Genomic DNA, 11,689 nt, shown 5'->3' with positions numbered 1-11,689 from the left:
AGCACTGACTGCTCTTCCAGCAGACCCAGGTTCAATTCCCAGCACCCACATGGCAGCTCTCTCACACAGGCATACATGCAGGCAAAACACTAATGTACAGAAAATAAAAATCAATTAAAAAAGAAGAGCCAAACGTTCTGTTCCTAAAATGACAAAACTGTGACAAAATAGACAGGGTGGTAGTTATTGCACATTGTACTCATGCCCCAAAGGCACTCTGAACCCTATAAATGTGTGTATCAGTTTAAAATTTAAACAGACATTGTAAATACTTAATAATGTGCAATGGATGATAAATTTGAAATGGACCCTACTATTAAAACCTAGACAGGCTCTGCCCACTTCCTAGGTCAGGTTAAACCTCCAGTGAGAATTTCATATTGCACATGAATTTTGAGTTTTAAATTGCATATTCACTTAAATATATATATGTTACAATTTATGTATGTAAATGGTGCCTGTAAATACACATGTATACCAAATGGGTGCCTGGTGCCCAAAGATGCTAGAAGAGGAGGTCAGATCCACTGGAATTGAAGTTACGTGTCTTTATGAGTTGCCATGCAGGCCTTGGGAACCAAACCCAAGGCCTGTACAAGAGCAGTAAGCGGACTTTACCACAGAACTCTCTCTCCAGCCCCAATTGTTTATTAAAAATGAAATTAGACAGCTGAGCTGAAGAGTTGGCTCAGCTGTTCAGTACATAGTGCTCTCACAGAGGACTCAAGTTCTGTTCCCAGCTCCCAACTGCCTGTAACTCCAGTTCCAGGGGATCTGAAGCCTCTGGCCTGCACCAGCACACACACGCGCACACACACACTTAAAAATAATTCGATTTTTTAAAAATAAAATCTTTAAAAATTTTAAAAGAAATAGAAAGCCAGTGGAACTTTGTTGTTGGGGAGGAGTTTAGCAAAATGAAAAAATATGGAGAGACAGGATGGGGTTTATGTAAGAAATAGTTTTGAAAATGATAAAAACAGATTGCTGTATGCCCACTCCCAAGTTAAGAAACATACTTGCTGCTTTCATCTGTGCTTCTGCCTTGGGCCCTGTCTAGGTGGGTGGGTGGGTGAGGTGCAGACATATGTGTGGGAGCCCTGAGTGGGCATGTCTGGGGACAGACCCCACCAAGAAATATCAATTGCTTGGGTAAACCAAGGCTAACTGCTCCAGAAGGTTGCTTAGAGATCGGGAGAGCCTTTTCCTCTATGAGGTCCCTGGATGGACCAGCTCTGGCCAGGAGGGGGCGGGGTGAGCTGACTAAAAGAAGGCTTTCCTGTGGCAGTCCAGGTTCCTCAGCTACCTGAACGAGGAAGCTAGGAGTACCTAAGGCACCAAACAAAGCAAAGTCCAAGCCTTCTCTTTAGACCATCCTACTCCTAAGCACCTAGCCAGAGGCATGGATGCTAAGGGGGCTGACCTTCTGGTTCTCTAGGTTGCTAGGAAGACAGATGGACACCTAGAGTAATAAGACCAGAGAAAGGAGGCAAGACCTGGTGGGAGGTAAAAGGAACTGTGTGCCTTAAAGACCCCATCCTGTCCCCCAGACAGCTTGTACAGCGTCTGTATGTAAAATGGATGGCATTCATGCTAGGCTACTGATGCTTACTCCATATCCATACCACACATATACATACATAAGCACACGCATGAATACTTAACTCTCTCTCTCTCTCTCTCTCTCACACACACACACACACACACACACACACCACACATCTGAGGTGGAGCCCACTGAAGTTTGACCTCCACACCTGACTTTTTCTAGCACTGTGGCTCTTTTCCTAAGGACTCAGGTACTCTTGTGCTTTTATAGACTATCTGTTCTCTGGGGTTCCTATGCCAACAGAGCTCACCACTGCATTGAATCTCATCTGAACTCCATTTAGTTTTTTGTCTTATTTATTCAATGTGCTCATACAATCAAAACTCTGGATCTCTAATACCTGGTTGCAGGCAGAACTTTATACCCCTTTAATGACTTTCCCAGAGGAAAGGATACAGGGAGAGCCCTGCCCTTCCAAAATTCCTCTCCCACTCCCTTCTCCACGCCTTGAAGACTCAGAGATATATATTGTTTCCTAGAACACATCTCTTAAAATCATAGGAATCTGGAAGTGTGTTTTAGATGCTGATCAGCCCTCTACTGGGCAGAAGTCCCTGGGGAGCAACCAGGTGAGGCTTGTCGCTGCAAGACTAGGGCTGGATCAGAGGGTTGGGGACCCTTAGTCTCATCTCAGCCCCCAGAAAAGGAAGAAGAGCTGGAGGTTGAGTGGATCCCTGATGGCCAGTGGGTTAATCAATCACCCCCTGTGGTCAAGTGTCATAAAACTCCTAGAGACAGGGTCAGGGCTTCCCAGAGCTGAATGTGGAGGGTCCAAGGGGCAGTGCCCAGGGAGGGCATGGAAGCCTCTTCCACACACCCAGCCTCTTAACATCTCTTCATCCTTGGTAAATATTCTCATGATTAACCAGTCAACACAGTTCTTCAAGATGTTTGAGCAAATCAGTACAACACAAGGAAGGGTCTAGGAACCCCTGCTTATTTATTAATTTTTGTTTTTTTCAAGACAGGGTTTCTCTGTGTAGCCATGGCCATCCTGGAACTCATTCTGTAGACCAGACTGGCTTCAGACTCAGAGATCTGCCTACCTCTGCCTCCTGAGTACTGGGACTCAAGGTGTGCCCTTTAATCCACCACTGCCCAGCAAAATCCAGGGTTTATACTGATTAGCAGAAGGAAAGATGAATCAACCTGGGGCCTACTTCAGCAGTGAAGTGAGGACACCTTAGAGACTAATCCCCCAACCCTGGAATCTGATGCTCCAGGCAGACAGCCTCAGGGCTGAACTAAATCACAAGACACTCCCTGCTGTCCTCGCCTGAGGAACAGCTGCTTTCTGGTGAGCAGCAGTCCATACAGCAATTTTGGGATCAGAGAAGTCTCCTGTGCTGCCTGTGATATGAGGCTACAGGAGAAAGAGTCTAGTTTTTTCTGCTCATGACCTTTTGCCTTCCAAGACAGTTGTAATAGGTGGGGAACAGCTTCCTGCTCAGTCCCTTTCCCTGTAAGGGTAGCCCTGTCCTGAGTCCCAGGCTTGGACTGTAGGGAATGTGTGGCCAGCAGGGGGTGAGCTCAACCTGGACTCAGTAGTCCAGAGAATCACAGGCCAGGCCCAGGAATGGAAAGGGCTGGCTCTAGTCCTCTTGAGCATCTTGCTTCTTATGCCTAGTCCAGGCTCGGTTTCCTCATCTTGTACATAGCCCCTCATTTAGGCCCAGGTTTCTGCTGCTGGGATAATGTATGTAGATACTCCCTCAGTTCAGCTCTCTCCTGGCATAGTGGCTTCCCTGGCAGGCCATTTCTGCACGTGTAAGGACTGTTTTCTTTCTGCTCTTGGCTTTACACCACACCTGAGTGGATAGGTGCAGAGATGGTGAGGTGGAGGCCCTCACAGTACTCCTTAGCTTTATCACCCCCTGACAGGTGGCTATAGTTTCCTCCAGTTCTGAATGTAGCAGGCTTCATTTCCAAACAGCAGTGTGTGCAGGATCAATGTTTAATTTTGATACACTGTAATTACACATATTGACAGGGCACAGTGTAATAACCACATGCATTCTGCCTCATGTAGTGATCAGATCAGCTTCAGTATCTCCAGCTCCTCAAGCTTACTTCTACCTGCCTGTGTCTTGGTTTCCATTACCCAGCCTCCCTCTGTCCCTCCTTTCCTGAGCACCAAGTATCCAGTATTCTGCTGTCTTCTGGAAAGTCAGTCTTTCACTTTCATATGAGTAAGAACAGACAATACTTGTCTCTCTGTATCTGACGTCTTTCCCTTAGCATAGTGTCTATTAGTTCTATCCACACTGCAGCAGATGACAGGATGCCATCTTATTTTTAATGGCAGAGTCCTAAAATTTTTTATCTCTGTCTCAGATCTGAGGCTGGGGAGTTGCCTTAGTGATCAGAGTATACTTGCTTCACAAGCAAGAAGATGGAGTCCAGATCCACAGAATCCCATGTAAATGCCAGATAGTACATAAACTTCCCTTAAGTACAGCCTCAGAAGACAGAAGTAGGGGGATCCCTATCTTCATAAGATAAAGGGGGCTAGAGAGATGGCTCATTGATTAAGAGCACTTGCTCTTGCTAAGGACCCAGGTTTGATTTCCAGCACCCCCATGGCAAATCACAACTGCCTGTAACCCCAGTTCTAAAGGATCCAATGCCCTCCTCTGACCTCCAAGAACACTAGGTACACATGTGGAACACATACATACATGCAGGCAAAACACACACATAAAAATATTTTTTTAAAGAATAAAGTGAAAGAACAATCAAGGTAGATTTACTGCATCTGTCTTGGGCTCTGCATGCACACATACATGCATTCACATATATACAAACACATATATACATGCATCACACACACACACACACACACGGAAAAAAAAGGTAGCGAGACAAGAAATCTCAGACCTTTTTTTATCACATCAAAGCCATTGTAGGAACCTGAAAATCATTTATGTTGCCTACTTAAATTGAAGTTGGGGGACCACTCAGTTTTTTGTTTGTTTGTTTGTTTTGTTTTGTTTTGTTTTCATTTTCGGTGCTAAGGACGAAAGAAATTTTAACCCATAAGAAAACTTACAACTTCGCTGTCTTCGTTGGGAATGATAAAGTGCATCTCACCCCACAAGCAATGTGCAGCGTACGTGCAGGTGTTGGACAATGGCCTCTGTTTATTTCGTCATGATGTATATGTATCTTAGGACCTTAGCAAGACCTCATCAGCTGAATGGGGAAGTTTCTGCTGTGTGCAGACAAGCCTCGGCCCTGCTGTGAATTATAGACAGTGGCCAACAGTGGGCCACCTGCCCATTGTGTTGTGTGGTTCTGATCTTCATGTGGTGTGTGGGATAAGAGAGCTGATCTGTATCCAGGTAACCTGAAGGATACTGAATCCTTGGGCCTCACGCCTAGAGCTTCCTGTCCATCAAGTCCAGGAACCTTCATTTTTAGCTGTTCTGAGGTGATCAGGATATTACCTACTCCAGGGGACATTCTTAGTGGACAGCCTAAGAATGGCCATCTTCCAGATCTGAGACCTAGCATTCCATGACTCCAATGTCTGGCCAGAAATAAGGGCTAGAGAGAGTGGAACTGTGGACCTGAGGAGTCTACACACAGGCTTCAGAGGAGCAGGGTAGACGCCATCTGAGCCTGGGCTCACTGGTACCCAACTCAGATCTGGAAAAATTTCTCCATCCATAGGAGGCAGTATAGGCTCCACATTGGATAGCCAGCTCTGTCCAAAGAGAATAGCCATCACCTGTAGCTCAGTCACTGCCCTCTGCCCCAGGCCTTTGGGGATCCCCATCCCCTTTAGGGATGCAGCCTCTCAAAAGCTACATGGTTGTAGCCTCACTGTTCCTCAAAGAACAGGAGTCATTCTTCCTAATTCCTGTCCAGTTGGGGACATTCAATCTTCTTAGAGTCCTAGAGGCAACTAACCCCTGAAACTGTCCAGGTGGTTACAGAGGAGGCTCTGTAACTAGAGCCCCCATGAGGGTTTCCTTTATAAAGGGGGCATAATGTGCCCGTTTCCTCATAAGAAAATGTATGCATGCACACATAACACACGCATTACTTTATATAAAATGTGTGATTCAGTGAATTTTGGGATATGTATATATTGACGTAACCACACCCAAGAAAGAGTTAAACATCTCTTAACCTCTCTGCATCTCAGGGCCTTGTCCTTCAAGCCTCAGTCTGGTTCTGCTGTCCATAAGGGTACCTTTCCTGTCCTTGAATTACTTGTCAGGGACAGCTGATCCTTGTTCTTTCCCATGATACCCAACTTTCCTTTTACCTGCAGTGATCCAATTTGTTTAAGATGGTCTCATGTGCAGGGCTGTAGTGGCACACACCTTTAGTCCCATCACTTAAGCAGAAGTCGAATCTTGGGGTTTGAGGCCAGCCTGGTTCAGGACGGCCAGGGCCACATAGAGAAATCCAACACAGAAAAATCCTGTCTCAAAAAACAAAAGCAAAACAGATGGGCTCATGTAACCAGGCTAGCTCAGAACTCACTATGTAGCCAAGGATGACTTTGAACTTCTGGTCATCCTCTCTCTACCTCCTAAGTGTGGGGGATTACAGGCATGTGACACCACCTCCAGCTCTGCATATTTGATTTTCCTTCTGGGTGGACCAGGGCTAGCCAACGTAGGCTTCTGGGATTTCAGGAGCCTGGGGTAAGAAAGGACCCTTAGTCTGTTTCTAGGTCAGGTATCCTTCAGAAGTCAAAAGAATACTCTGTAAGATCCCATAAAGACACCAACTTAATACAGGGGCTGGAGATCTCAGCCATCTGCAGGGCACCCAAGAGATACAGAGCAAGTAAACTCAGACCTCTATCTTCCTCTCCTGAGAAAGCAACTCATGCTGCTATGGGTCTCCAACCTCATGACCTCTCTGGACCCAAATTACCTTCCCAATGCACTGTCTTCAAACACCATCAATATAGGATTTGAGGGTGTAAGTTTCCAGCACATGAATTCTGGGGACACTTCCACACCACAGCTGTTCTTTTCTGATTCTCACTGCTTACTGTCAGGTACCTGCAAACCTCGGGGCTTAAAATGACAATCATGCTTGTTCCCCAATACCCCGTCTTTGGAGTCAAGGTTTTGGAATGTCTCAGTAGCACACTTTTTGCTTTTCCATGAGTCCCCTACCCACATTAGCCACAGAATAGCCGATCACTCACAGACAGCCATCTGGCCTGCTCATCTGGGCATTACTCATTAGTGGGGCAGCTGAGAGTTCCACTCTGAATGGGAGCTGTTGTGTTGGTGACTAGTGCGGGGGTCCAAAGCTGATTTCTTTTGGGGAAATCCTACCTGGAACCCCAGCAGAACCAAAGGAACATCTCCTGGCATGGGGCCTTTTGGTGACTGGTACTTGGACACTCAGGTTTGTCAGGGCTGGGCTGGGGGAGCCTGAGTCAGGCAGGTGAGAGGGACTCAAGAGTGGCCCTGGAGAACCCCCCACATTCCTCATCCCTCATTCATCACTCCCCAAAGTCCCATGTCTGGAGGAAGCCAGGCGTGGAGAATGTTGGCCCGCAGCTGCAGTTATTCAAAGCTGTTGGAAGAAATATGGGAGGCTGTGGAGCGGGACATGCATACTTGCCTGGTAGCCCCCAGCCTGAGAGTGCTCTCAGAGCCATGGTTGAGGTCAATTACATGAGGACATACTGATGCTCAGGACCTGTGCTTGGGCCAAGATCCTGGAGAACATCCTGTCTTCCTAGCCAGTGAGATTTGTAGAGGGTAGGATGCCTACCAAAATGTTTCTCCTTGCAAGAAACGCCTGTTCTTCAAAATGAAGCGCAAAGGCCCTCATTCCCCTGATATTCTCTCTCTCTCTCTCTCTCTCTCTCTCTCTCTCTCTCTGTGTGTGTGTGTGTGTGTGTGTGTGTGTGTAGTAAAATCCCCATAATTTTTGTTTTGTTTTCTTCTGTTTTGTTTTACTGAGGACCATTGTAGGTGAGGGAATACCTGCCTGGGGTTTGCAACAAGAGGAAGGCTGGGACTCTACTTTCACCTCAGTATCCAATTTTGTTGCTGCTACTGTTTCAGAACAGGATCTCATATAGCTCAGGCTGACCTGGAATTCCTATGTAGCTGAGGATAACCTTGAGCTTCTAATGTTCCTGCCTCTGCTTCCAAGTGCTAGGATTGCAGGCATGCGCACCCATCCCCTGCTGCCTTGTATCATCAGGCCCCCTAGGAGAAAGAGATAGCATCTTTTAATTTGTTACTTTTATTCCATTGGTTGATTCATTGTGCATGTGCTCCCATGTGCACACGGGTATAAAAAGTGCATGTGGGTATGAGCATGTGCAAACATTTGTGTGTAGAAGTCAGAGGACAACTTGCAGAAGTCAGCTCTCTTCTTTCACTATATGGGTTCCAGGCTTGGTGGCATCTCACCAGCCCTCTCCCTTGGTTTTTCCTTACATTTCCTGGAAAGCTAATCATGCTGAGAGTCCTCAGTAGGCTTCTGGCCATTTGGAGAAAAGTCTGGCTTTCCCTCTTACTTTTGCTTGCAGGCTTTGGCCTTGCTGGTGCCTCAGCAACTCAACCCTGCCCAGAGACTGCTCTGGCTGCAGACTGTTGTTTCCTTTCCAGGTGAACTCCCTCCCCTTCCTGCTACTTTCTGGTTCTTTACAAGGCTTGAACAGCTCTCAGCTATCCTTCACTCCCCACCATTCCCCATCTTGCTTAATTCCATGGCCCATGCACATTTGATGTAATTATTTGTTTTATTCTTTTTGCTGCTTCTGAAGTAGACATACCACAGATGCTTATTATACCAAGGACCTGCTTATTGAATGGGTAGCAGATGGTTATTCCAGGTCAGGTGACGAATGAGAAGAGGTCAGAGGGGACAAGGTGGTTCAGAGAGGGGCTGCCTGGCAGTGGCCACACAGGCTAGACAAGGCAGCCCTTGGTCCTGCTGTTATCTAGTGGGATCTCAGACAGACAGGGCTGCAGAGTTCTCTGTCATCTACCCTTCACGTCTCTGCCTTTGAGACGAGCAAGACCTGTTGAGGAGGCAGTCAGGCGGGGGCGCTCCTGCCCAGGCCACTGCACTTTAATTAAAACCAGCTCCTCTCTTTGACCCCACTCTGCCATTGCATTCTGCACTTAATTGGGGCCCTTATGAGCAGCCAGCAGAGGTTAATTAAAAATCCCAGCTGAGGCATCTGCAGCCAGCACTCCCGCCAACACGAGCCCCACCCCTAACACCTGTGCCCCAGGCTGGGTCTGTGGTAAAGTCTGGGCTGTGCCCAGGGGCTGTCCGTGCCATGTCTCCTCAGGTGGTCTCTAGAGCCTGGAGCTGTCCAGTAGCCTGAAAGCAACATCATGCTCACAGGTTGGAAGTCTTGAGAAAGCTTATCTCCTAAGATACTCTGATGTTCTAATTATCTCAGTATCCCCACACTGGCTTGCAGGTCTGGCTCTGGGGACACCTTCAGGTACTGATCCCCACCATTAGGGTCCAGATGCTGGATGTGGCTTTTGGGTCGTCAGTACTCTGCCCTCTGCCTTCAGGCTTAACTGAGCCTCCACACCTGTTGTCTCTATTATTCGAGGAGTTCCCAGCATTTACTTGTGTTGACCACTGTGTCCCAACCCATACTAGTTAGGACTGTCAGAGGCAGTAGTCAGAGTCTCCCGGAGGGTATTACAGAGGCAGGGATGGGTAAATGCACATGTGAGGGAGACAAGCATGGAAGGTGGAGGGAAGGAGGAGGCTCTGCTACCTGCATAGAGCTGTAGTTTGAATGCCTGAAGGCATCTTGATCCCCTAAGTTTGGTTGCAGTGAGGGAGACATGATAGGAGGAAAAGGAAGCAGAGGGAGAGGCACAGGACAGCAGAGACTCCAGTTGACAGAGGGGATGGCAGAAGACACTGATAGACTCTTCAGGAGCCAGCACATTGGTCTGGGTAGTCTGTGGGCTGTCAGCCAAGCCTGGACTCCCTGGCTGAGCTGGGTTGTGGGTTAGGGGTAAAGGTAGCCAGAGCAGAAGGGTGGGCTGTGAGGAGGCCTGGTGATACCAACACCCCCCTCAGGGTTACTTCCATTCCTGAAGAAAACGAGTCTTCCTAAACAGAAGGGAAAGGCTGGAAAAGATCCTCAAGTGACAAAAGCTAAAGGATGGGCCACACTATGGCTGGGAAGGGTATGTTTGCTGGCTGAAGTTGCTGAGTTGCTGGTTTGAGTGCTGGGTGTCAAGCTCAAGCTGACAGGGACTGCAGTGGTCCCACGGAGGACACCTAACCGCAGGCAGTGGTAGGCTGCCCCAGGACTGTGGGTTTCAGAGGCCCCTCCAACCAGGGCTACTTAAGTATCAGAGACCTTTGGTTTTGAACTGTCTAGCTCAGGGAACAGGTTAGAATATACAGTGGCCTTTCTACTCTTGCCTCAGAGGTTCAGCAGGGTGCAGGGTTAGGCAGGGTAGACAAGACTCGCCTGTAGTTAAAGCACAGGAAAACTGGTGAAGGGGAAGAAACTTCTTTCTTTACATTAGTGGCTGCCAGACAGGAAGGACAAAGAGACCAAAAGCCTGTGCTTTCAGCACCCCATCTGTACCATTCCCAGCGTGCATGTCTCACATAGACCATGGCCAGGCCCACTGTTCTGTCCCACCTGGTGGCATAGGGGGGTCCCACCTGCAGCATCCTCATTTGCAACGTCTACCTGCACCATCCCAACCTGCTCTTCCTCAACTTGAACACCCTAACCTGCACCTTTCCCACCTGTGCCTTCGACTATACCATCATCTCCTGCACCTTTGTCACTTGTGCCTTCTTTATTTACGTTTCCTCATCTGCACTTTCTCCACCTGCAGGCTCCACTCTGACACCACCTTTCCTTGTAAAATACTCACCTGCAAAGTCTTCTCTTGCACCTTCTTCACCTTCACAGTCCTCGTATGCCCCTTCTCCACCTGCGCTGTCCACACCTGCCTCATCTCCACCTGTGCTGTCCACACCTGCCCTTTCTCCCCCCGTGTACTAGCCTTACCTGCACTGTCCTCATTTGTGGTCTCCTCCCTTCCATGCTTGTCACGTGCATTGTGCACCCATTGCATCTGTCAAACAACCTTCCACTATGTGACAGCAAGGGCCTGGCAGGGCCTTGGTTTTGAGGCAGCTCCCTCCTGACCTCACAGATATGGGTTTCTCTGCCAGATGGGTCGCTTGGAAGTGCATGACCTTGGTTCATCTGTGTATTCTTCGAAGCCCCCAGAAATGAGCAAGGTTGCAGCAACATCAGAATCTCCCCTCCTGTTTATTGCCACACAGATCCCTGAGGTCAAGCTGATACTCTGAGTGTTCCCAGGGACAGTGATGTGCTCCTGAATGTGGGCAGGGGAGGTTAAGGAGTTAGAACCAGTTCCAGAGTCAGCAGGAGCCACTGAAAGTTTAGGATCCAGGAAAGAAAAGATTAGAGACCAGGGACATCTTTTAGAACTGGTGAGAAGGCTGGTACAGAGGTCAGAATTGAAGGATGCAAGTTGGGGCCAACTGAAGTTAGAAGAGTAATGTATACATACAGTTCCTGTGTAGGACAGTCCCATGCCATAGATCAATGACTCTTTTAAAGGACTAGATTCTGACTAGGGCTTGAGGCGTAAACATCATCTGGTGGACGCTAGGAAGCCACGAAACATCCTTGAGCAGAGGAGACATAGTATCAGGCCCACGGCATATGGGTCATGACTCCCACAAGATTAGCCCCTGGTCCCCGAGGTGCAAGCTGGCACTTCAGTTTATTGCCCCAACCCAGACCTGGACAATAAAAACAGTCGGGTAAGAAGCATGTGTGGTCCCCAGGGTCTCCTCCAAACTACAGACATCAAATGGCTTTTGGGCTTTGGGACTCACCCCTCCGGTGCTGCATCTGGTGGGCTGGTTAAGAGTCAGCTTGATTCATAAAGACTGGCACTGTGGGGTGGCAGAGTGTCTCAAGTCTGTGCCAGGAGCGGAGAAGAGACAGAGTGAAGCTGTAGGAGCATCCTGGGCTTTCTGCAGCAGAGGGAGCTGAGGAGCTTGGGGTGAAGGGAGCCCACTGAACCACCGCTGCCAAGGAGCCTGAGG

Source organism: Psammomys obesus, unplaced genomic scaffold (genome assembly GCF_907164565.1).
Source record: "Psammomys obesus unplaced genomic scaffold, mPsaObe1.curated_primary_1811, whole genome shotgun sequence".
NCBI lineage: Eukaryota > Metazoa > Chordata > Mammalia > Rodentia > Muridae > Psammomys > Psammomys obesus.
This window is presented reverse-complemented; position numbering follows the sequence as displayed.